The sequence below is a fragment of the Mirounga leonina genome, unplaced genomic scaffold, assembly GCF_011800145.1.
Source record: "Mirounga leonina isolate KUSES-001 unplaced genomic scaffold, KU_Mleo_1.0 Mir_86, whole genome shotgun sequence".
Lineage (NCBI taxonomy): Eukaryota > Metazoa > Chordata > Mammalia > Carnivora > Phocidae > Mirounga > Mirounga leonina.
The window spans coordinates 142,741-170,119 of NW_023270830.1; the positions used below are offsets into that span (position 1 = coordinate 142,741).

General features: G+C 40.8%; 1 long non-coding RNA gene across 3 annotated transcripts in view; it reads right to left on the minus strand.

Annotated features, from left to right (window-relative positions):
• Positions 1 to 27,379, minus strand: part of LOC118002909 — a 197,579-nt gene that overhangs the window by 67,809 nt on the left and 102,391 nt on the right. The window contains exon 4 of one of the 3 annotated variants that reach the window (XR_004677218.1): positions 6,125 to 6,200. The exons of the other annotated variants lie outside the window; for them this stretch is intronic. This is a non-coding gene — a long non-coding RNA (uncharacterized LOC118002909). The remainder of the gene's footprint in view (positions 1 to 6,124; positions 6,201 to 27,379) is intronic. 3 annotated transcript variants of the gene reach the window in all.

Below are 27,379 nucleotides of genomic sequence, written 5' to 3' on the forward strand. Positions count from 1 at the left end.
TCTTACCATCTCTCATGGTACCACATAGGTGATCAAACAAGTACAGTAAATGTTAATAGTATAATCTGATGGTTAGTTATTCAAGCACTCATTATAGAATTATTTCTACTTTGCTATGTTTTTTTAAAATTTTTTTATTAACATATAATGTATTATTTGTTTCAGGGGTACAGGTCTGTGATTCATCAGTCTTAAACAATTTGCAGTGCTCACCATAGCACATACCCTCCCCAATGTCTATCACCCAGCCACCCCATCCCTCCCACCCCCCTCCACTCCAGCAACCCTCGGTTTGTTTCCTGAGATTAAGAGTCTCTTATGGTTTGTCTCCCTCTCTGGTTTCGTCTTGTTTCGTTTTCCCTCCCTTCCCTTATGATCTCTGTCTTGTTTCTCAAAATCCTCATATCAGTGAGATCAGATGATACTTGTCTTTCTCTCATTGACTTATTTCACTTAGCATAATACCCTCTAATTCCATCCACTCAACTTTGCCATATGTTTAAAACTGTTCATAATAAAATGTTGGTGGGAGGAGAACTGTGAAGGCTCCCTATCATCTAGGGGATAGCATCCAAACATCTTAGGTGGGCCCTTCACAATCTGGCTCCAAGCGACCATACCAGCCTCTCATTCTCCCTGCAATTTGCATCCTATGTTCTAGCCAAATGGAATGAGTCAGCATCTCCTAATGTCTTATATACTCTCCTGTGGCCAAGGCTTTGTCATCCTTTGTTACCTTTGTCATCCTTTTCTCTTTGTCAATGGAAGACCCTTCCTTTATTTCACTATCTGGCAAATGTGTAAGTGTTCTTAACAGCAGCATCTCCTCTGGGATGACGTCTTAGAAAAAATTAGCTTACTGATATATCTATCAGTTATTGTCAAGCTGTGGTTGGTGGTCATGTATGTACTTTTCTGAAATGCACTAAAAGCTTCTTAATAGACTATGTCTCAGTCTTTATATATATGATACCCAGCATAGTCCCCAACACATTCTAGGCCCTCACAACATGTCTCTGAATTAAACTGAATACCAGACTAAGAAGTGTGCTATTTCTTTTATGAAGTTGTCAGTTGCTGTCTCTGGCCTTTTCCTTCACTCAGTAGTGATTTGTTTGTCCTCTGTTCCATATAACAGTTATCCTCGTTACCCCTCATCTCTAACCAGAGATAACTATGGTTATCAGGATGTACAGCTGCTATATTTTAATCCAAATGGGATGCACACATTTCAAGTCTATTTTCTATAATTATGTAGTAATTATTTCTTTTTTAAAGACTTTTACATCAATATATAAGTGAGGAAAAGCTTACTTACAACTAGCTGATACTTGGTCTATTCCCAGAAGGGCTAACCATGACCTTACACACACACACACACAAAATAAGTTTTGAAATGGAATTTTATGTTATAAAGAACCAGAACCATCAGACTCTGAAACATTAAGAAGTTCCTCAGAATTTTTACTCAAGTTTGTATCTAACCTTCTCATCTTTCCCTAAAACTTGACAGGCAATGATTAGCAACACCACTTCAACCCCTTACTTCATTTCCCTTAGTTGTTCTGTGTTCTCATAAGAAACAGTCTCCAAACTACAAAAAAAATCTCTCTTTTGGAGTTCCTAATCCCTCCTTCCACTGTGTTCAGAAAAATTATCGTCAGTTAGTGAGTCAATGCTTGATTCCAAAACCCTGAGACTTGCCATTCATTCCCTTTACTTTGTCTCTAGCATCCAAAAACCAAAAATGTGATTTTTAACAACTGCATTTATTATAAAGAAGTTTTACTATTGTGAAAAAAAATATGACTATATCCAGGTTCACTGTGATGGCATTTCATTCGGATGACTAATATTTCTTATCTATTACAAACACTACATCTGATCCACTAAATTTGCATTGGTCCAAGGTTCAATGGACTAAAACATCCCCTCCTCTGTCTGCCAATGGTGTATGTCTTTACAAAAATCTTCAGTAGTGACTCAGAATTCCTCTACAGTCACAGAAATCCACAAAGGACCCATCAAAAGTAAAAGAAAAATGTTAACAACATTTATAAAATGGTTATGATTTTCATTTGTATAGCAAGCGTTCCCTGGCTCTTGGCCTGTTAGCCACTCCCTTGGCATGCTAGCCTCCTTGGAACCACATGGATCCTTCTGTGTGGCAATCTGTCTGTTTATCCCCTCTTCAACAGTGGGGGTGGTGGCAATTCTATATCCCCAGGAGATAGTACAGTGCCAGGAACAAAGCAGGTACGAAAGGAAAGAAGGAAGAAAGGAAGGAAGAAGAGGTAGGGGTTATAGCTTTTTTTACTGCTTATGATGTCTTTTAGGTCACAGAAAACAAGATCAGCATTTACTTTTAGGAATTCAATAGTTAATTTCCATGTTTCTGAAGTTCCCTTGCTATCGTTTAATACATAATCTTCGACTTCTCAATATTACTCGTTAAACTAGCAAATAGCTCCCCTCAAAAGAAATCAACCAGAGTGAGTTTAAATAAGATGATTTGTTGACTCAGTTTTGCACCTTCAGGAATTGACTGAAACTCGAACCAGGAGTCATCATGAGTCGCTCCTTCCTTACACTTTCCTTCCTTACACAAGGAAAGAGGATGCTATCATGGAACATCATGGACTAGAAGACCTGATGAATGAGGCAAATCCCTCCAGTACTGAAACAAACCTGCCCAACTCTCTTCATGCCAGTAAACCCAGAAAATACAAACCCCAAACATATCCCTAACCACTTACTCATCTGTTTATAGTTTGAGAGCCTTTATAAGAGTAATATTATTTTAGCTTTAAGAGACTATCTTCCCTTTTCCCCATCATTTAACAGTGAAGTAAAAGATTTATTTTATGCAAGTTACTCAGTCCTTCTTCCATTTCACCAGCATTAATAAGAGCCACTGGTTTCCTCCCTGATCAATCAGTAAGTTATTTATGGCTAAGCCTCCAGACTGTGCAATTAGAGACACCACAGAACTCTGCTAATGCCATGCATCAGGAACAATTCTACTCTGCAGGAAATCAAACTCAGTCATTATTTGGGTTCACTTCCGGTAATTACGCAATTAAACAGCACTTTGCATATCTAGCATGTTCAGCAACAATTTTTATAAGCATTCCTCATAAGAACCTGGAGCAACACCATCAGATCAATAGCATAATCTTTATAAGACAAAAAATGATGGTGGCCAGGGGCCAAAAAAGTCTTCCCCTTCCATGTGGAGGCGATGTCCCTCTGAGGGCAAGCACCAAGTTGTTTCTCCAACAGCAGTTTCTGGTTTGTGCTGTTTGGTCCACAGTCTTTCAGTCTTTTACTAAGTCCCCTCTTGATGGATAGCAGATATTTCAGAATGAATATGCCATGTATCATATGTTCTGTGGCCAAAGTAGAACAAAACATACTGGCTTAAAAATAATGGTCATGCAATGGCCTGATGGTAAGCCGCTCTAGGGGGTTATGATTTAAGGGAAACCTACTTAACGAAAAAGAAAAAAAAACAGTGAAAACAACAAAGAGAATTGTTATTTACATTCGGAGTAAGTCAATGCTTAAAATGGATTGTTCTCTCCCTTACTTATGCAAGAAAAGATTCTTTTTTTTTTTAAGATTTTATTTATTTATTTGAGAGAGAGAATGAGAGACAGAGAGCACGAGAGGAAAGAGGGTCAGAGGGAGAAGCAGACCCCCCGCCGAGCAGGGAGCCCGATGTGGGACTCGATCCCGGGACTCCAGGATCATGACCTGAGCCGAAGGCAGTAGCTTAACCAACTGAGCCACCCAGGCGCCCAAGAAAAGATTCTTTAATTCAAAATTCAATACACATATTGTGCAGGTGATGGTTAATTTTATGTGTCAACTTGACTGAGCTAAGAGATGCCCAGAGAGAGCTGGTAAAACATTATTCTGGGTGTGGCTGTCAGGGTATCTATGGAAGATATCACCATTTGAATTAGTAGACTGAACAAAAAAAAAGATTGCCCTCGCCAATACAGGTAGGCATCAGCCAATTTGCTGAGGGCCTGAATAGAACAAAAAGGTGGAAGAAGGACAGATTCACGCTCTACCTGAGCTGGAATATCCATCTTCTCCTGCCCTCAAACACCAGTGCTGCTGCTTCGAGGACATTTTAACTCAGACTGGCACCTAGACCCTCAGCGCCCCGATTCTCAGGCCTTCAGACTTGCACTGAATTATACCATCAGCTTTCCTGGTTCTCCAGCTTGGAGACAGCAGATTGTGTGAGTTTTCAGCTTCCATAACTGTGTGAGCCAATTCCTATAACAAATTTCTCTCTCTCTCTTTCTAAATATACATATTTTTATTTACACACATCCACATTTTTATTTACACATATCCAGTTCTTTTTCTCTGGAAAACCCTGACATAGTACAATAACCATAAGCCAACACTTGAAAGGAAAGGAAACAACAATCTCAGGATCAAGAGGACATTTATTATGAAGAAGTCTTATCCAACCAACGTCCTCCCACTTCTTTGTTTTTAAATGTGTTTACTGGACAAGCAGTTCAGAAAAATTTAATAGATGTATATGCTTATCTAGATTCCATCAAGAATTTTGACTAAGTTGGTCATCATGTGGACAAGGTAATAGGACAATAGGCAATCAGTAACAGATCTAATGACTGTCTAACAATTACTGGCTTCTGGGTCCTTATCAGTCTGGAAGAAGGTTTTTGGCATTCATACTGCCATATTGCATTCACTGTCCCTTGCCTGTTTTGGACAACAGGTCTGTCCATCTAAGTGTTTCTCAGATCCATCCACTTCCTTCTACCTCACTCCACACCTTGGCACCAGTCCTGGCTATCTCCCACCCAGGTCCCTGCAATGGCCAACATCTGCCTCCATTCTTGCTCCCCTCCAGTCTTTTCCCCACATTTTAAAAAAGTGCCCATCTTTTCTATTTTGCCCATTTACACCTATTGTTCCACATGATTATTATTAATACTTTCATTCTCAAGAGTGCCCATCCCAATGGGTGAAATCAAATACCTAACTTTGAACAGTGTAATTCTAACTACATCACTCCCTTGCTTAACTCTTTCACAGTGGCTTCCCCTTGCCCTTAGGGTAAAGCCCATACTTCTCCAACCAGGCTTTTTGACTTCTTAATACCCACTAAACTATAAGTACCATGAAAGTGGGGATTTGTTGTTGTCCTTGTCTATTTCATTAACTGCCATAACCCAGAACAGTGGCTGGCACATAGTAGATGCTCAAACGTGTGTTGAATGTTTTGAATGTTGAAGCTTTTAAGGGCCCCACAGTCTGGGCAGTGCCTCTGTCTCCTACTGCATGCATCTCTGCCTTTTCTTCACAGGCTAATCTTCAGTTGGATTTTCCTACGTTCAGTTCCTTTCTTACCTCTAGGCCTTTGCAAATGTTCTTCCTTCTGCCTGGTACATGCTCCTCCATCAACCACCTCGACGTCTCTCATCCCCATCATCTCCCACCCAATTCCTGTGAAGTCCAGCTTTAAAGTCACTTCCTCTGGGAGGCCTTCCCCAGCCTGCTAAGAAATATCCCCCAACTATTTGTGTACACACCACTCATGCTTTTCCCAGGCTAATCCTCCTCATATTTTCCACTTAACTATTTTTGCACTCACTCACTCGCTCATTCTCTCTCTTCCAATTTCCTAGCCTGTTTGTTCCATGATAGCACTTACACATAGTCCCAGCACCCAGGCACCTACTACAATTTCTAGTGCCTGGGAAGCAATTAATAAATTACTGTTTAATTAATTAAAATAAACTAATGTGATCTTAAAGGTACAGTATAAAGATGAAATGGTATGACAGTCCTGCAACGGATTATGTTCAGACCTGTGTACCATATACTAATGGAAGCAAAGTCCCTCTCTGCTCAGGGAAAAATAATCAGGAGGGTTAATAGACTGTAAAATGGAAACTGAGATAGTTCAGCCTAGAAAAGAGACATGGAGGGAGGCAAGGAAGGAGGAAACAAAGGACATAAGAACTGCCTTCAAATTTCTAGAAGATTAAACTATGTTTTCGAGGGCCCTGGTGAGATCAGAGAGAGGAAGTTAGAGGGCAACAGATTTGGGCTTTTTAGCAGTCAGAGCTACCTGAAAATAAATGTGCTGTCTGTGAGGCAGTGAGTTTCCTTTCTCCAGCAGCATTCCACGATAGGCAGACTGTGACCTGGTGGGGATATGAAGTTGGACTACATTATTTTGAGTCAGAAGTAGCAAAGAAGAAAAACAGTAGAAATTGAAGCAGCTAAGCAGCTTGGTCAAATTAGAAGGCAAGTCCAAAAAAGACTCCTACACAGACCTCACTGAGCTAGCTGGGAATTCATCCCTGTCCCCACGCATTATGCCTGTGAAGAAAAATAGGCTTGATCAGGTGGGACAAGAAGGAAGGTTTAATGAGCAAGATACTTATGGTCATACAATCGCTGAGGAGAAAATTAAAATCATAAAAATATGGTTGATGGCAATCCCTTCCTGTTTAAAATACAAAAAATAGGGGCGCCTGGGTGGCTCAGTCGTTAAGCATCTGCCTTCGGCTCAGTTCATGATCCCAGGGTCCTGGGATGGAGCCCCGCATCAGGCTCCCTGCTCAGCGGGAAGCCTGCTTCTCCCTCTCCCACTCTCCCTGCTTGTGTTCCCTGTCTCACTGTCTCCTCTCTGTCAAATAAATAAAATCTTTTAAAAATAAAATAAAATAAATAATACATACAGATACTGGAATCACTAGTCAACATTTAATAAAAACAAACAAAAAGAAAAATCTGTTCACTTTAATTCAAGGTGAAAAGAAAGATCTGATCTTTTTCATAATAAATATCTAATAACACTTTTCATAATCTTAACTCCTGAGCAATTAATAGTTTTAAAAACAACCGGCAAAGAGATGGAGTTTTTGACCACTTAATTCCATCAATGTGAACACTACTGACAATTTCATATTCTTAACCCAAGCTTCTAGTTACTGGTATGAAAGCGCATGTCTTATCAGGCTGAGTTAAGATTCCAGGTGACAAACTGATGACACTGATCTCTGGGTTTAGAAGGCCCTTTTGTTTTGTGGACTTAGTGGGGCAGGGAAGAAATTCCTGCCAGAAAGTCTGAAGAGGTAGCTGGGACTCTGGTTCAAAAGAGCCTGTCCCAGAGGAGCGGGGCCACCATTCCTAGGAGGGCTTCCAAAAGACCTTCTGAATAATTCATGGTTTGATTGGAGCGGCCCAGTGCAGGGATTTTTAGAATGCCCTTATGTGTGGCCACCATGCAGGCTCCTTCCAAGAACCTACTCTGGGAGCTTTGTCAAGAGGGAGGTCAGGCTTGTTTGTAAAGCAGCCCAGTGTGGTGTGTCTCGGAACTTCTTTCCCCCAGCCTCCTCTGAGCTGCGCTATGACCTCACACAAACCCTTGTTTCTCTTAGGGAACAAATTTGAGATTTGAACACCTCAATTTTCATAATTAACATTTTGATTAAACAGACCACACAGAGATGGAAATGCTTGTTACAGCTTTGATGACCAACACCACTTTTCCACCACTACTCCCCAAACACACACACACACACACACACACACAGCATTTTTTTAAATTTTATTTTATTTAAATTCAATTAGGCAATGTATAGTACATCATTAGTTTTTGATATAACGTTCAATGATTCATTATTTCACACAGCATTTTCTAATCCAAATGTAGAGAGCAGAAGATGTCACTCTCTAGTTAGAAGAGAAACACAGCAAGAGATAAAATATGCAATGCCAGTTAAAGTCAACATTCTGAAAGTGAAAGGGCTTGGTTGTCAGGACACACTGTCTTGATCTCACAAGCGTTTTCTAAAGACCTTGGACTGAAGTCAGAGAGTATGTGCCAAGGATCACAGCCATTCCCCCACCCCACCCACAGTCACTGTGGTGTGGGAGAGAGGCTATCAGCATTCAGAGGCAACTGTGACCCCAGAAGATGCTGCCCCACAAAGAATTAACTCCTGGGGGTCCCTGGAATCAAGTTTAGTTCAAGTGCTACTTTCTAAGTGAAAGAAGACTTGTTAGCAAATAAAAGAATGAAGGCTGGAGATCAAACATCAGGCCACTGTAAATGGGCAGGAGCAGAACTGGGAGTGATGACATGAGGCTGAGCAGAGGTGGCTCTTCATGGAGAGGGGCAAACAAGGAAGCTTAAGTTGACAGGGACCAACAGATTGCTGTTTGATGTGTGTGGTTTTCTTTACATTTACCTATTTTCATGGGAGGGATTTTGAGCGTGTTTATATGTGAGGAGAAGAGTCAGTGCAGAAAGAGAGGTTTAAAGATACAGGGAATAGAGAGGCGCTGACCAGTGGGCAAAGGCCCCAGGAAGGGCAAGTGGGATAGACTTACTGAAGACAAGACGGACACCTCTCCCCTAAAGAAGGAGGAAACTGTGAGTGTAAATGGTGGTATGGAAGCTGAGGAGTTCCTACTCTATGATCAACAGTTTCTTGGTGAAGGCGGGGGCATGGTATTCCCCTGAGAATGAGGAAGTAAGGTAGCAAACAGGGGCTTGAGGTAAAAGTGTGGACTGGCTGCTGAGAAGACAGGGAAAAGGCTGCCCAGCAAGACTGCCAGATAGGCCAGAGTTCCTCCTGACACTCAGCCTGGGTACAGGTGCTCTAGGAGTAGCACCCACAGGAGATCACAGGAGAGAGTGGGGTCTCTGAGAGCCAGAGAAGCTGGAGGAAGCTGTTCAGGGAAAGGATTGGAATCAGTAGTCAAGAGAGTTAACCGACCATAAAAGGCATACATTATATGGTCAGTTCTGAAGGAAGGCTCGATGGATCCTAGGATTGTCAGTAAGTTCTGGTGAGATATCAGACACTCTTAATGGCAGGTGCCCCCATGAATGCTCTGCAGAAGAAAGAGTGAGCTAAGTCCCAGCATGAAGATGCAGCATGGAAATGACTACTGAGCTGCAGAAAACTTCCGCCTAGAGAATCTCTCTCCCTACTGTCCCATTATTTTACCATTAGATAAGTAACTTCATTGTCCGGAGATGATTCACTTGACACAGGTATGGCCATCATATAACTTATGCAATCGAGACAGATAAAAGCAGGCCAGAAGCAATTAGGGAATGGGAATGTGGTGCTGTGTCCTGTCATCAGTAGCAGAGCCTAATGCCAGTCAGTCAGGGAGTCAGGCCTGGGCACTGGGAACAAGCCTAGCTTGGTTCCCTGTACTAACCTGGGCATATGACTCAGACTCTTTGAGGATCAACTTCTGCATTTGTGAAGTATGGTGTTTGCCCTAGAATCTAGATTATTTTCTAAGCTGTTCCCTGATTCTATCATTCTTTATAATTTCACTTTAATTTTTCAAAGATTTATTTACTTATTTGAGAGACGGTGCACACATGTGAGCGGGGGGCGGGGGGGACCCAGAAGGGGGCAGAGAGGGAGAATCTCAAGCAGACTCCCCGCTGAGCATGGAACCTAACAAGGGGCTTGATCCCATGATCCTGAGATCATGACCTAACCCGAAAACCAAGAGTCGGACACTTAACTAACTGCACCACCCAGGCGCCCCCAATGTTAATTCTATTTATAACTTAAATGCCTGATTCCAGAGTCCAACCATCTCTGGCAAACTAAATTTACCGCTTAGCAATGAACAAAACAAAAACATTCTGATTGGGTCCCCAGTGCGACTGTCATGATTTGCTTATTGTATTATCATCTCGAAAAGTACTTTTCGCAGTTGGGACTTCTGGAATATAAATTGTGGGAAATGATTCAAAGAGCCCCCTCTTCACTTTTCCTTTGGAATGAAAATCTTATCTCTTTTCCCTTGAAATATCAATACTTCAGTGGGGGATTGGGGAGAGAGAGAAATGCGTAGTATCAGAGTGGAGAGGAGAATAGGGTCCAAATAAATAAAAGGTTTGAAATACTGCCAGTGTGAAAGATCAAAAGCAGTTATGGCTATTCACCCTAGCCAGTGGGATAAGTAGTTACTTAGACATTTGCTTAAATAATCCCACTCTCTTCTACCATCACCACCATCACCCTTCAATAGATGGGGTGAGGGTCGTGGAGGGGCACTGATTTTACAGTTACAGACATGAAGTTGGGTAAACCACTCTGCCTTGCCCACCAGGCAGACTCTACAGTCTACAGTCCAGTCAGATTTTCCAAGGGCTCTACTTGTGTTAAAATATAAAGGGAGGGCTTCAATGGAGACCTCTCTGCATCCGCTTCTAGAAGAATCTTTGAGACTACTGAGCCACTTCATTTCTCTTTATCAGTTTATTTCCCTCAAAACCTGCCATGTTCTCACACTTTCCTTTTCCTACTCAACTTTTATAAAAAACAATTCAGATTTATTATCTCTATATCCTCACCCCAGTGTAGAACAGTTTCCCACTACCACACTTCCTGCTTCTCCTGTTCTTTCTCCTACCACTCACCCCAGAGATATGATGCTGAGCAAAAGAGACATGGACCCTGCCCTCACCCCACTTACAATCTAATGGGGTAACCAGCCATTTCATTTACAATTCCTCCTCTTTCATTCTTTTTTTAACCTATCAAAGGTTACTTCCTCACCATGGACTAGCCACTGCCCTCTTAACTCCCTAGTAACCATCCATTCATCTTTTCGGTAGAAGCTCAGATGGTACCTCCTCTGTGAAACCTTTCTCTACTGTAGTGGCTGGACTTAAATGCTTGTTTTCCCATGTTCCTATAGCATTTAGTATATAATCAATGTGTTATTGACAGGGGTTGTTGGTTGGTTGGTTCTGTCTATTCACTAGGATAGTAAATTCTCTCAAATTCTTTGAGAGAGGAGATGATGTGTTTTCTCTCCGTAGCTCCAGTGCCCAGAAGAGCATGGCATCCAACAGCAAACTAAAAAAAAGAGTTCTATCTAGTCTATGTCTCAGCTAATAACATTCCATTCCTTCAGTCATTCACACTACAAACCTCAGAGGCATCTTTGGTTTATCCTTTTCTCTTCCCTGACTCCACCAAAGTCTTGACATACATACCTCCAAATTACTGACACTCTTTCCCGCTCTCCAATCCCACTGTCATAGCTTCATGCCAGCCTTTGTCTTTTCTTACCTGGCCTATGACAATAACCTGCTCACCACTTTCAGCCCTCCCACTACTGACTGATCTTTCAAGTTGTTACAAAAATGATTTTCTAAAACACAGGTCTAATTATGTGACTTCTCTATTTACTAGGATAAAGTCTTAACTCCTTAGCATGGCTCCAACTCACTTCTCCAGTCCCATGGACTTACCTGCCCCAACTAGCCATCTACGTACTTGACACTCAAGTCACATAAAACTGGTACATGCCATGTTTGTTCCTGCTTCCAAGCTTTTGCATGTGCTAGTCACCCTACCCGGAACGCCACCAACACCAGTATGTTCCCTCTCCTCCCCCCCCTCCCCACACACAACCTTTTCCTAACAAATTCCAATTTGGGATAAAAGCCCAGCTCAAATGTCAACTTCTCTCTGAACTTTTCCTAAGTCTGGAAAAATTCATTTCTTTCTCATACTGCACTCATATTACTATGTTCATACCCCCAGTTATAGCACTTAATGTGCTGTATTTTAATTCTGTCTGTGTAACTGTATCCCCTACAATATTGTAAACTTTTTGGTACCCAAGACATATTTTATTTATCTCTGTAATACACATAGCCATATAATGCCAAGATATAAGAGGTTCTAAATAAATGTTTTCACCATTGCTGAAGATGACTATGGAGTCCACATGTTTGGAAATATTAGAAAAGAAAATACAAAACATTTAGCCTGAATGTTGGGGGCACTCTCTGGTCCACAGACAGAGGAATAGACTGGATAAACTGTTAAGGATGCTCTCTGTTCAAGTCAGATTCTCATAGCATTTATTGAGTACAATAGGCCAAGCACGATGCTAGGTGATCTTTTAAATCAATCATCTTATTTATTTCTCACGACAGACCTGTAAGGCAGGCAAATTATCTCCTTTTCAGTGCTGGAGAAAGAGAAGCTCAGAGAGGAGAAAAGACTTGCCCAAGTTCCTGTAGCCAGCCAGCCAGCAGCAGGGACCCCTTCTGGTGTGCAATTCAAAGATAAGTCTGCACGACCAGAAGTGAGCCTTCTTTAAGCACTGAAGCATAGCAACACCCCACTGGCCCCAGTGAGCGGGAAAGAGCAATCAAAGGATAATACATAAACGACAGAAACCAAATGATTTTCCCAGTAGTCAAGTGAGCTCTGGTCTCTGTTGAGATTGAGCCATATAAAGTGTAAAGCTTAATAAAAACTATTAAGAATTCAATCCTTATTAAAAACTGTAGCTGGAAATATCCCCTACTGGAAGGAAAAAAATCTCAGAGCCAATGAGGAAAACTCTAATTAGTCCCTCACATCACACTTTACTCAGCAGAATTCAAAACAAAACTCTAGATGGCGTCCCTGTAAATGGTCCAGTGATTCATTAGTTACTGTGCTTTGAAACAGCTGCCAACTCAGCTGTTTTGCTGCTTTCTCTTCAGTGCTGGCCTCGCTGGCGTCCTGGCCAGTGCTTGTCACCCCAGTCCCTTCATCCTCAGCCCTTTAGAGCAAGACCCACCCTGGATTCCCTGATCGCATCGGGTTCCTCCCCTACCAGATCATTACTCATCCTGTGTTCTCAGCCTATGATGACCTTCTCCAGCTTCTCAAAAATACATATTCAATGGCCAAAGCTGAAACAATTTGATCAATGTAATAAATAACTACAATGCTGAGTTATAACCTAAAGCATAAAATAAACATCCATGAGTTATACTGATGTAAACAAATGACTGAACAAATAAATAAAAGTAGGAGTGACATTCCTTACCAAAAGGAATTCAATTATTAATTCCAATTAATAAATGTATAGGAATGAGGGAAATAGGAAATCATCATTATGACACCATAGTAATAATTGTTACAGGCAAGATTCATTGATAAACACTAAAATCAGTGTGGAAAATGTTCAGGAGAAGAAGGATATTTGCATGGCTTCAAAATGCCATCTCCCAAATTTACTAAGGACTGTGATCCTTTTAACATATGCCCACAGATTTTTGTGATAGACCTCCCTCCAAGAGGTGAAGCTCAAGTCCCCTCACCTTGAGCGCGGCTGAACTTAGTGACTTGCTTCTAAAGAATAGAGAGCATGGGAAGAGAAAAACAATAATTTTACTGGCAACCACCACCTTAACCATGTGAGCAAGGTTAAAATCACCAGGAATCAGCTGTGTGGATATATGAGCCCTCTAATTTATGAAATGAGAAGGGCACATCACTTTTGTGGTATCCTCCCCCCAAATCCATAATCTGTTATGCAGGAGAAAACACCAGACAGACTCAAATTGAGGGACAAATTTTAGAAAATACCTGACCACTACTCCTCAAAAGTATCCAGGTTATAGAAGACAAGGAAAGACAGTGAAACTGTGAACCGTCACAGACCAGAGCAGACTAAAAAGATGATGACTAAACACAATGTGGGATCCTCGACTAGATTCTGGAACAGAAAAGGGGCACCAAGGGAACAGATAGAAAAATCTGAGGGAAAAAGTCTATAGTTTAGTTAACACTAGTGTACCAATGCTAATGTCTTAATTTTGATAAATATATCATGGTTATGTTAGATGTTAACATTAGAGGAAGCTGGGCAAAAGGCATATGGGGACATTCTGTATTATCTCTGCAACTCTTTTACAAATCTATAATTATTTCAAAATAAAAACATTTTAAAAGTATGCTTTTTTCTGATTCTTACATATATTCTATACTTCCATTTTTCTAAAATAATGATGTTTTCCTTTAAAAATCATGAACAAACAGAAACATATTCATTTCTAAAGGTCACCTTCTTGGAAAAGGTTCCTTTCAAGAGGGTAAAATGCTCCTTCTGTTCCACTCCTGCAGGATTTTATCATTCAGAAACTCTGTTGTAGCACTCAGTTCATCCTATTTTATTTTATAGTTGTTAATGTGTCTCTTTTTGGCAGCTCTAAGGAGGCAAGAGGCCTTTTAATCCCACCGAACACTTAGAATCCAATGAGTGTCAGCTGAGTTACTGTCATGGCCAGAAGCCTCCATCCATCCAAGGCCAGTTCCTGAGCCAACCATAGCTTACAGACCAGCCTGCCAGCAGCTGTTTCTCCAGACCTCCTCTGCACCTGGGGCCTCAGCAGGCGTCTGTTCTGATGCAATGTTACCAGAACTCTCAGACCAATCAGTAGCAGGACAATTTAAATCTCTACCATCTGGGTCACTACTGAAAATATAGCCTGTATGATCATCGATCCTTACCTAGTGCTTGTTTTGTACTGGTCCAGGCATCTTCCCATCTAACTCATATCTCACAGCTTCTCTCCTTTTCCACTGTCCCCTGGGGAACCCCATTCACCACTCCAGCTCCAAAGTAAACAAGTTCCCCTACAGCCTGTACCTATCCTCAGAATGTTCTACTCACCTCCCAACTTTACTGGGATCATAGCTCTCCTGTCATGCTGGTCCTCCCAAAAGGTTAAAAACTAGAATATGCCTAGAGTAAATTGCTCTGGCTCACTGCATACCAGGCCCCCAACGAACACACAGGTCAGAGAGCAAACCTAGAGGGAAAAAACAAGGGAAACAAACTATATCCAAATTCTTTTAGATCCAAAACTTCATTATTTATGAGAAAATAAGCAAGGGTTCATTTGTATTCAGAGAACAAAATAGTTTGCTGGCTACATATGTTAAGCATCAACCACAGGATTTGCACGGGAACAGGGATTCCAAATTCTAGACTAAGGAAGTATAAAAAATGACAAAGGTCAAATACTGGCCATAGCTTCTGGTACTTTACCATAAACCTAAAATTTGTACTTAGAAATCTTGTCCCAGAAGGAAGTTGGGAACTGAAAGTGGATCCTTGTGAAGCCACAGTTAGTGCTTCAGAATCCTTGAGGTTATACTTTTCAAGGAAGGTAGGCAACAGCCTAAACTCAGCACTTTGGGTACCCTATTTCAATTCTATAGAAGACAATGGTCTGGATGTGGTCTGAGAATCACTTGGGTAATTGTTAATTGGTAGCAAATCCACATACCAGAAGAGAATGCTAAATACAGTCCTATAGCTCAAGCTGCCATATACACCACAATGCAGGCTGTCCATTGAACAAGGGTGCCACTTCTGGGCCAGGGGGTGGGGTTGGGGCAAGCATATCACAGATTTCCTAGGTGTGGATATCTATTAGTTCAGTTTTCCAGAAGATGGCAGGAAAGCACCCTGTTCTAATAAAATCAGTCTATGTTGACAATTTCCTAAAGGTGGAAGTAAAGTGTTTTAAGGAAGGGATGTCTTGTCCTAAATTGCATATAAGTGCCATATGGACGAGCAGCAGCCGTGGTCTAACTGCATGCTGTAGGACTGCTTTCCCTTCAGTAATCCTGTGCCTAAACTCTTAAATGTCAGTCCACAAATAAGGACCCACAAATATTCCTGACTTTTTGGCTATTTCTCTAAGAATTTCCGCTTGCAGTAAATCTAACCAGAATTCAAACACTTGTAAATATGGGGGGAAAAGAACAATTTCATATAAAATCATAATATATCTAGCTAAAACAGTACCTTAAACAGACATGTTGACTGAGCTTTTATATACAGAAACTCACACTAGCTTTTAAAATGTCTACAGTTTTGCTTTCCCTACACTACACCAGTTCCTTGACCTAGTTTCTCCACTAAAAAGGTCCAATTATGTTACACAGTGAGGCTAAAATTTTGTCCTAAATTTATAATGGAAGAGACTCATTAAACATACCCTAAGACAAACTTATTCTCTGTGTGAATCGCATAGTAGTGTTTTGGGGTTTTTTAGTAACACTAAATATGTCAACAAATATTTGTTGGGAACAACGGCTATATGGTAAGATCTCCTACTCCTGTATGCTAGGAGCTAGAAATACATAAATGAATAAAATATGGTCCTTTTCCTCAAAAAATTCACATTTTAGTGGAAAAAAGAAATATATGGATACATGATTATAATTCATGCATTATGAACTGGTACAGTTGACACAGACATAGAACAGACATAGAACTAGAGACATACACTAGGTTCAAGGATGAAAGGAGGAGGGAGGGGTCAACTATATGTGAGGCATCGAAGAAGCGTCAAAGAACTTGTATCAGTTTGGGTCCTTTTGCTGTAAGCAACAGAACCAATTGTCCCACATAAGCAAAAAGAACTATATTGAAGGAATATGAGGCAGATCACACACTCCAAGGAAAAACTGAAGAATTCACCCCCAGAAAAGACAGGAAAGGAGAATGTCCAGGGGGATCAGGGTAGCAGGAAGATAATGCCACCATCTGCCACTCCCCTGACTTGCTTGTTTGCTTGGCCTGACTGGGGGTCCTGTGTCCACTCCTGGGGCTGAACTCCAGAGCAGGGCACCTGAACTGACATTTACATCAAGATCCACAGAGGAAGGGCAGCTCCCGAGAAGGGGAAAGGATGAGAGGTAAGCAAAAAGCAGATGTCTGCTTTGTCGGGACGGGGGGGGGGGGGGTTTCTCTGGCAACCTGAGCAAGAACAGTTTTGGTGTAAGAGGCATGGAATCCAGATTGCTTTAGTCTAAGAGCTAATGTGAAGTGAAGCAGGATACCGTACCCTGTTAAAGAGCTTGACTGTGAGAAAAGAGACATGGAACATTAGTAGGAAATAAAGGTAGAATCAAGGGAGGGTTTTGGGTTCTTATTTACTTTTAACCCAGAGGAGACGTGAGCAATTTATAGACAGAAGACAAAGCCAAAGCAATAGGAGAAGTTTACTAGCTGAGTGAGACCCCAGAGGGTGGATTTATCTGGAACAAAAAGAAGTAACTATGGTCACTCAGCATGTCAGGCACTTACTGTGCCAGATACCACGCTAAGCTGACAGACCCTGCATTATCTTCTAATACTACCAGGTAGGTACTATAATCATGCCCATTCAACAGACTGGGGAATTGAAAATTAGGTTTTAAGTACATTGTTCAAGGTCACACAAGCTACAGTGGCAGAACAGGAAACAGGTACATTTCTTCCTGATTCCAAAACCCATGCTTTTTTTTTTTTTTTAAACCCATGCTTTTAATAGTATTATGCCTCTTCCTATAAAACCCAGAGAAAGTAGGTTAAGGGGGAGTATATCAGCTTGTAGATTTGTGTCAGGGAGGTAGGACATGGGAATAATTCCTAACATTTAGCTTCACTTTTCTCTGCAGGATATGCCAGCCATTGGTGGAGAAACAGGAGGTTAGGAATGGCACGGTGAGTCTGACGAGTGAAGGACCATTAAAACATGGGCTGAAAATGGGAGAGAAATAGGATAGGAGAAAAGGCCTGAGGAGCGTGCTGAAGACCCTCCTACACACTCAAACATGCACACAGTCCCCCAGGGTTGCACAGGAAACAGTGCCCACGGATGTGTAACTCTCTTCAGCTTCTACAGCAGGGCTATCCAGCGTGGGCAGGAGGCACTGCAGCATGATGCTTACGACAGAACCATACTGAAGTCCCAACTCGGATCGTGTTACAAGAGGGGTGAAAATAAAGAAAACCTTATTCAAATTAGTAATTTCTCTGGCTCTGAGCTCAGATAATCAGGTTACCATTTTACCCTACCTGAGCTAGCAGTAAAATAATGCTTTTAAATTTACATATGTATTCATATATACATACACACACACACAGATACATACACATACACTAACAGCTTCAGTTATGGATACTAATCCACCTACAAAGTTATGACCTAAATGTGGTCAACGAGCAACAGCTTTCTTACTTCTATTTTTTTTTTAATGATGAACAGCTTTATTTTCTTGATCTTTGTTTCTTAAAAATCCATGATTACCAAATACTATTTTTTAGAGCAGAGCAGGTAATAATCTTGGGTAATATGACAAAAATTTAGAAATGCCTAAGACTTATCTATAGGATACATCTAAAAGGCTTAAAGATAAGAGGGGCACCTGTGTGGCTCGGTCAGTTAAGCATCTGCCTTTGGTTCAGGTCATGATCTCAGGGTCCTGGGATCGAGCCCCGCATCGGGCTCCCTGCTCAAGTGGGGAAGCCTGCTTCTCCCTCTCCCTCTGCCCCTCCTCCCGCTTGTGCATTCTCCTTCTCTCTCTAATAAATAAATAAAATATTTAAAAATAAATACATAAAAATAAAATAAGGTAGACTTGATAGTTAATGCCCCTATGGAAGCAATACTCTTACGAACATTTAAAAAAGCACCTGGAAAATCATTACATTCTGTCTTGAAACCAAGTCCATGATTTAGTATTTAGTAGAGAAGAAATAAGTCACAGGATAGTATGAAAAGCAAGATTCCAGTTACACATTTTAAAGTATGTATGTATAGATCATAGAAAATATCAGGGAAAAGTTATGCCAAATTATTAAACTATATTCACTTCTCGGATTGGAATGGGGTGGGTTTGGAGTTCCTACTTAGAGAAGAAAGGAATTTTTGCTTTTCATTGTCTACAATACAATACTCTGATTTTTTAAAAATAAGTCTGTATTACTTTTTAAATTTTTTTCAACTATTTTATTTACTTATTCATTTATCTATTTCAATAAACTTTTTATTTTGAAATATGAAATAATTTTAGATTCACAGAAAAGCTGCAAAGATAGTGCAGAGTGTCCCGTAATACCCTCGCTTCCTCCACTGTTAATGTCTCATATTATAAAAGTACATGTGTAAAACTATAAAACTGATGGGGCACCTGCGTAGCTCAGTTGGTTGAGCGTCCCACTCTTGGGTTTGACTCAGGTCATGATCTCATGGGTTGTGGAATCGAATCCCACATGGAACCCTGCTCAGTGGGGAGTCTGCTTGAGATTCTCTCTCTTCCTCTCCTTCTGCCCCTCCCCCTGCTTGTTTGCTCTCTCTCTCAAATAAATAAATAAATATTAAAAAAAAATAAACCTATAAAGTTGATCTTGGCACACAACTATTAATTAAAATCCACACTTTATTTGGATTTTGCCAGTTTTTCCATTAATGTCCTCTTTTGTTCCAGGACCCAATCTAGGGTGCCACATTGCATTTAGTTGACATATCTCCTTGGTCTCCTCTGCTCTGTAACAGTTTCTTAGGCTTTTCCTTAGGACCTTGACAGTCCTGAGGAAGAGAGGCTGGCTACTCTGTAGACCCCCAATCTGGGCTTATCTGATGTTTCTCTCATATTCCTACCAAAATTAGAATGATCTTATGGGTTTTGGGAAAGAGTACCCTGGAGATGAAGAGCTCTTATCATCACATCATATAAGGGATGGGTGACACTGGCACAATATCACTAAATGATGGTAACCTTCATCACAAATACCATCATGTGGTATTTGCCAGGTTTCTCCCCTGTAAATTACTTTTTTTAAAAAAAAGATTTTATTTATTTGACAGAGAGAGACACGGCGAGAGAGGGAACACAAGCAGGGGGAGTGGGAGAGGGAGAGCAGGCTTCCCGCCGAGCAGGGAGCCCGATGCGGGGCTCGATCCCAGGACCCTGGGATCATGACCTGAGCCTAAGGCAGATGCTTAACGACTGAGCCACCCAGGCACCCCTCCCCTGTAAATTACTATTGTTCTCTTTCCATACTCTGTTCCTTGGAAGTGAGTCACTAAGCCTAGCCCACCCTAAGTGGGGTGGAGGAGTGGGTTAAGCTCTTACTCCTAGACATAGGAGTACTTACACACATTATTTGGAATTCTTCTGTAAGGAAAATGTGTCTCTTCTTCACTGTTTATTAATTTATTAAATTATTTATTTATATTAATATGCACTCATGTATATTTATTTTATATGTTGGATTATAACTCAATACTACATTATTTACTTTATTGCTCAGTATTCTAAATCTGGCCTTTAGGAGTTCTTTTGGCTTGGCTCCTTTGACATACCCCACCCTTTTGCTTTTGGGGCACTTCCTTACTTTCTCACACCGCACGATGTTCACACTCATCTTAAATTTTTCTCTGCCCTAACCTTAGCATTAGCCATGTCTCCAAAGAGCTCTGATTCCTTCTGTTGAGGAAGCGTGTTTAGAAACCAAGATCTGGGCACTGAGTATGTCCTCCATTCCCTTTTAATAAATTTACTGAAGATTAAATAAGTTACTATATGTGAAGCACTTCTTAACATGGAGGCTGACACAGAGAAAGCACTCAAAAATGGAATAAAAACCATTACTATTGTTATAATAATGATGACAGTGATGATGATGATGCACATTTTTAATAAATTTGGAAATTCTAACTCCTAAACCAAAATTGTATCCCTTTAAGTCATTATATAAAGCCCTAATAGGCCCATAGGTCTTTCTATATTTCTGAGGCTCAGGACTATATAAGGCCCTGGCCCAGGATTTGGCATTTTCTGGCCATAAAACATTTTTCTTCCTTTCCTAGAATCTACACAGAGCCATAAAATCAAAGGACTTCTGTGGAAAAAGATAACCCTTGATTTTTAAGTTTTTAAGTTAAATGAAACCTTTCGAGGGCATTTAAAAAACAATCATATACAAGTCAAATACATATACATATACAAGTCCCATATACAAGTAAAACTCACTTTGGATCTAGAGAGTACAGTTTTGAAGTCCTGCCCAAAATAGCTCTTGTTTTGAGATACTGCAATGTCATCAGTATGGAAATGGCTATTGTCCCAATAGATCTGTAAAAGCCCCTTCAAACAATTCCTGTTCTGTCAAATACCAATGACATTGTTCTTATTGAGTAATAGGTATGAGAGAGTCCCTTTTATGAATCAGATAACCAATAGCAAGGGTTCAAAGGGGGTGCCTTCAAGGGGACCTCTACCTCAAGTACTCTGGCCAGTCAGAGTGGCCACCAGGAATCCTCTGGGTGTGAGAATCAGAGAAATGTCCTGGGAGGTTCTGTGAGGAGGACCCTGGGGTCAGTGAGTAGGCTCAGGACATAGAGTACACAGGAATAGCAAAAGACCCGGAGCCATTGGTACCTTTCTGGAATTACCTGGGCCCTACTGAGTTGCTGGGTGGGGAACACTGTGGAAAACTCACTCTGGTTTAGGACGTATCAGAAGCTTCGTAAGGTCCAGGGGAAAAGTACTGCAGTAGCAATGCTAGCAGATAAAAGGAAGCAGAAATTCCCCAATCTGGCAAAACAGAAGTTTTTCAGTATCCACATTCTTCTTACTAAACAGTCTGGGTTTCTATTTGGTTTTGGATAACTGTTTTTTCATTTGGGGTTATTCTTTCTCTGTCCCAGGCCTACGTTCTTCTGGCCAAGGCTAGTTGACCCCTACCACAGGCTGCACCATCTAAAATCCCCTAGTGCCTGTCTAGCCTATTTCTGGTCTGGACCACCTTGAACTCCTCACTTTTTTTTTAAAGGTTTTATTTATTTATTTGACAGAGAGAGACACAGCAAGAGAGGGAACACAAGCAGGGGGAGCAGAAGAGGGAGAAGCAGGCTTCCAGTGGAGCAGGGAGCCCAAGGTGGGGCTCGATCCCAGGACCCCGGGATCATGACCTGAGCCAAAGGCGGACGCTTAACAACTGAGCCACCCAGGTGCCCCTGAACTCCTCACTTCTGCTGTTGGCATGGTCCCACCCAGGCGTATCCTCTAGCCCTTCATCTCCACCTTGCTGTCCAGACCAGCCCTTGCCTTTGGGTCATGGCCCTCAGAGGCCAGGAGCCTTCACACAAATGTCCTCCAGGCCCTGGAAAACATATTCCAATTTCCTTGAGGCAAAGCGTCGTAAGGGTCAAAGCAACCAAAGCCACCTTTTGGGAATGTAAGCAAAAGCTCATAATTCTGGTAGGGATTGTCTTTCCTCTCCTCAGAAAGAGTTATAGGAGGGACCAGGTCAGCAGAAGAGGTGGATTCCTTATTTTCTACTATTGGTATATTACTATTAACTAAATTTTAGACTTTATTAAAAAGTGGCCGAGGGGCAAAGGGTTCAATCCCAGGAGGCCAGCACCAGAAGTACATGTAGCCAGTGCACTGATATTACAAAGGGAACATGGGATTGAAAGTCATTTACACCTGAGTTCAGGGTTTGATCCACCCCTCACCAGCTAAGATACTTTGGAGCAAATCAAAGATCATAAGCTTCAGTGTAAAATGGTAACCCAATGTTACAAGATCTGTCATGTACTTTAATACACTTCAGTATAATTTTATGACAATTTAAGCTTCATTTCTACGTGTAGTCAGCTGAAGTGGTATCTGGAATATACAGTCCAGGGGTATGTGCCAGCTAGCATTATATCAGAAAGGGGATAGCCTCAGTATTACCTTAATAACCAGTTTTACTTTCAACCAGTTAAGTTGAAAGTTAGAAGTCGATTTTCCTTAGTGAAATTAAGGGTATTCAAGGCATGCAAATTAGCTAAAATACTGCAGAAACACTTGCAAAGAGAAAGGACAAGAATCCTCAGGTACACCCCTTTAATGCTGTCCGAGGCTCAATCCCTAATGTGTCCTTGTCCATAACCATTGGTTTAAAAGAATTTCTGATTGCATGATACTTACTAAACGATGCAGTAAAGCTTTTACTCAATATACGTAGAACTGCATGAAGTTTTAGCACGGGTCTCACATGTGTGCACACTCATTACAGCGTGGGCGCCTTTGCCAGGAAGAGCTACGCCAACAGGCCTTTCCCACTGATGCTCTGGAACAGTGGTCTGCAAGATAGGGGCTCACTCCATGGAAGACACAAGGCAAACCTTTAGGAGTGTGAAGAAAATATTAGGTTTTCTGTTCAATTTTTGTTTCATCCTTTTTAATTTTCACTTTTGTGTATGTTTCATAAAATATATGCTATATTAATATGAGAGGGCTTAGATATTTTTTAATAGATATAGATGTTGATCAAAAGAATTTAGAAACCTCCAGTTAGAGCATCCATGGAAAGAGAGGAACACACCTTTCTGCCTCTTGCACTATGTATTTTGCTGAAGGCTGCTGAAGCAGTGGTCTTATGCTCAAATGAGGTGTGCATTCTCTAGTGAAATAGCATTTATGTCCAGCCCACTTGCTCCTCCTCAGTCTTTACAGGACTCAGCCCTGTCCAGGGAGTGACCGAGAAAGGATACCTCATGACCCACATCAAACTGGGCTCAGAATCACTCCACCCTCTGGTGATTAAGGCTTGTTGTAGCTGACTCCTCCTCTCCTGGGATGAATTCTCTTCAGAAATCTCTTCTGACTTTGGTGCCAATATACTCTGCTCACTGATATGGCAAACTATCAACTCATCACAGACACAGGGCAGACATTCCGTGGACATACGCAGACTTATCTGGAACTCAGTGATGGAGGCAATTCAAGTGGAGAGGCTCCAGGCTATACCACAGCTGACAGGGTAAGGAATATTAACCTTTCGTTGCCAAATCACATAATCATTTCCAAGACAAAGCTTTACCTCTACCGAGAGAACCCCTCTAGGCAATTTCATTCCCTGACAGAGGATGCATAAGCCTTGTGTCTGCTTGCATATTCAACATCTGTGGGGAAAATGTGAAGTTAACTGTATAGAGTATTTTAACAATGAGTGTGTAACAGACTGTGTGAACTGAATCTGTATGAGAGAAGTAAATGCACACTTTAAAATGTGGAATTTTCCTTAATGAGATTAAGAGTTTTAATGGTAAATTTTATTATTCATGGGGCCCCAATACATTTTTCTATAGAACATTCTCCACAATTAAAGGAAGCATAAGGAAAATAAAATTTGATATATAAATATTGGTCATGTAATGTGACTGTTCCTGTCCAATTTAGGGGAGAAACAGGGTTGTTGGACAAGATTCTGGTAGCAGACGTATTTGACCACTGAAATCCCACAGGTCTGGGACAGGAACATAAATTCTCCCGTAACAAGGCCTGGCAGTGAGGCTGCTCGTCAGTTAGTCCTCCTCCCTTTCCATTAAGAATAGCTGTAGCCTCTACTTACCACTCCTCAGAATTTCCTGCATCCTAGGCCCTGTGCTAGGTGCTCTGTACACATGTCTAAACTACACAATCCTTGACAAGGCAAGTACTATGAAAAAAGCAGACCCCCGAAAGGCTAGGAAACTTTCCCTCAGCACAGAGCTAGTGTGTAACTGGGATCCGAACTCAGAAGTTCTAACGGACCCCAAGCCCAGTTCACCAACAGGGGGAAAAAAAAAAAAAGGTTGCTGCTTTGTTCTCCTGTGAACATTCCTGTAAACAATGCCAGTGTTGTAGGTCACAGAGTTAAAACTGGCTCCTGTCCATTGGAATTAATTCAGAAGACAAATGAGAATCATGCCTGCAAAAAAGAAATTCTGATGCTGAAGTCAGCAGTATGTAATCCTCTTGAGTCAGGATGTAGTAACTTTATATCAACTTTTGGAGGTCTCTGATCAGATAAACTTTCAAAGTGAAAAAAAAATAGCAAACTCTTTCCATCTAGAATAACACCTCTGTTTGTTAGAGTCCCTATCCAGTGCTTACACTGTGCATTTTCTCCCCTCTTCACCACAGTACACTAGCCATAAGGGATACCTGAGGTTGCCCTGGACATAGGTTTCAACAGAGCTCAGAAAGTTCAGAGCACAGTTAGAAAGATCATGGGGATGGAAGGGGCTTCCATGACAGAATGTCTAATAATATCAGGTCTTTGGTTTAGAAAAGGGAAAGCTAGGGCGCCTGGGTGGCTCAGTCGTTAAGCATCTGCCTTCCGCTCGGGTCATGATCTCAGGGTCCTGGGATCGGGCCCCGCATCGGGCTCCCTCCTCAGCAGGAAGCCTGCTTCTCCCTCTCCCACTCCCCCTGCTTGTGTTCCCTCTCTCGCTGTCTCTCTGTCAAAAAATAAATAAAATCCTTAAAAAAAAGGGGGGGGGGAAGCCAGGTGGTCAGGGAGCATGACCTAAACCTATCACAAAATAAAACAATTATTTGGGGTTTCCTCTAAGCCCATTTTCACCAAATCCCAAAGAATTAAAAACCCTACAGGACTTGGGTCTGGGAGCGGAGAGATGGAACAGGAAGCTGAGGATGATGCCCCATCTCTACCCTGAGGGACAGATTGAGGCAAGGCTTTATTCCAGACAGAGAGTTCAGAAAGAGGAACAAGTTTGGAATGGGGAAAAGGATGAGATCATTGTAGGTATGCAGAGTGAAAGTACTCGTGGAAGATTCAGGAGAAGACGTACAGGAGGCAGGAGAAATAGAAGTCTGAATCTCAGGAAAAAAATAACCAAAGCCTAAAAATCTGAATTCATGAGTCATCAGTACATAGCTACAGGATCAACAAGCACAGGAGCATCCAGAGAAAAGGAGGAGAGCTCAAGATTTGTCCCTTCCAGTCTAGGTCTAGACTCAGGTCTCATGGGAGTCATTTTAGACTAAGTAAAATATTCAACTTATTTATGTAGTAGGCATTAAACATATAGAGCACTTGTGAACATTTAATCTCTATGACATTTTTTTAGCTCAATTTTACAGAGTAAAATTTAAAATCTATTTGCTCTATTTATGTACAACGTAGTAGTCCATAGTTTTCATAAAAGCAGTTTCCTCTCAAAAAACAAAACATAAAAAGGAGAACAGTTGAAGTAAATTTGCAGATGCCAGATAAATTATGGAATTATTACTCCAGAGATAGTTATCTGAGGATGACATGAAAGACAGCTTTCCTGTTCTCCCTCAAAATGTCCCTTAGTAACCTTGTCAAAAGCCTACACTGTCCTAGAGGATAAGATTCCAGAAATTTGCCCCTTCTCGTAACCATTTCTCACTTAGTCTGTTTAGGTCCACTTGTTTGTTTTAATAGCTGAACATTTAGATACTTATGATTGAAGGAGTACTATGATGGTTACACTGTAACAGTATCATCACCAATGACTGAGTGGGAAGCATGTAACAGGCATCATTCTGAGAATCATGGACATTCTCAGCAAGCTTGTGAGGCAGGTGTCAGCAATTCCATTTTACAAAGGAAGAAATTGAAACTCAGCGAGGTTGAGCAACTTGCCCAAGGAACATTCTAGTGGCAGAAAAGCAGAATTCAATCCCAGATCAGTCTTTCACCAAAACCTCTGTGTATTCTTTGCACTATTTCACTTACTCATTTAAGAACTAACTTCGGTTACTGAATTATAAAAATAGTAAAGACTTACACTGCTATGATAATTAACAAGTTAGTGGGTTGAACCACATGAAACTGCCAATGTTTGGCCATTTTTGACTTACAAAAATGGAAATGCCATATGATTTGACCTTATAAAAGCACAAACACTGGTATTTTTTATGAATGTCTGGTACAGCAGTGTGACTTTCTAAAAAGATTCCACATCCAGTAGGAGGGGTAGAGGAGAACCAAACATTTCACTCATCTCAGTAACAGAAAATACATGTTATGGCAAACAAGAGAAAGAACAAATATAAAATACATTATTTGCAAGATAAGGAAATTGTTAAGAAGTGGGTTGTAAAAGACAATAATTTGCTTATGTAAGTGAAAACGTATGCATTGACCACAGATTAACCACCAAGACTACTGTGAAACACAAGCTAATGAAATATACAAGTGTGAAATTTAAATAGTGTATAAAATTAAAATATGTTTTCACCTACATGAGGGCACTAAGCAAATTTAAAATATTCTATGGAACACTGTTTTGGAAAAATGACACGACTGAACAATTGAAAGGTATGGAGAACCCTGTCAGTGAGGCATAAAATATTAGAGCTAAAAGGAAACAAAAAATCATTTAAATTTAATCCTTTTGTTTTATTGTAGAGGAAACTAATATTTAGGAAGATTATGTCAGCAGATACTAAAACTCAGGTTCCTTATTTCCAGTCCAGGGCTCTTAAAAATAGGTCAGAATAAGATTCTATTTGAACACAATAATAACCTTGTTGTATTTCAACTGGCCGTGGCATGTATTGCAGATGAAAAAAATTTTCATGAGGCATAATTTTTATCCTGTAGCTTGATGAGGTTGCTAAAGTAAACATATTCAATATGCTTCATAACCATAAAATAAAAACACTATGAGTTTTAAATTTTAACAGCATTACATTTTCTTATTCTGCCTATTATTATCATGGTACAACCAGAACACAGCCTTCTCCCAGGATGTTTTTCTAATTACTTTTGGATATTGTTTTGCCATTTTACAGAGAAAGGCTTTCTAAAAATAGGATGCTGTCAAAATGGTTTGAATTTCAAGAAAAAAAAAATCTCACACCTGCTCTCTGAGAAATACTCAGTTCAAAAACATGACATTTAGACTATGTCTTTAGTACAAAATTCAGCTATAGATATCCAC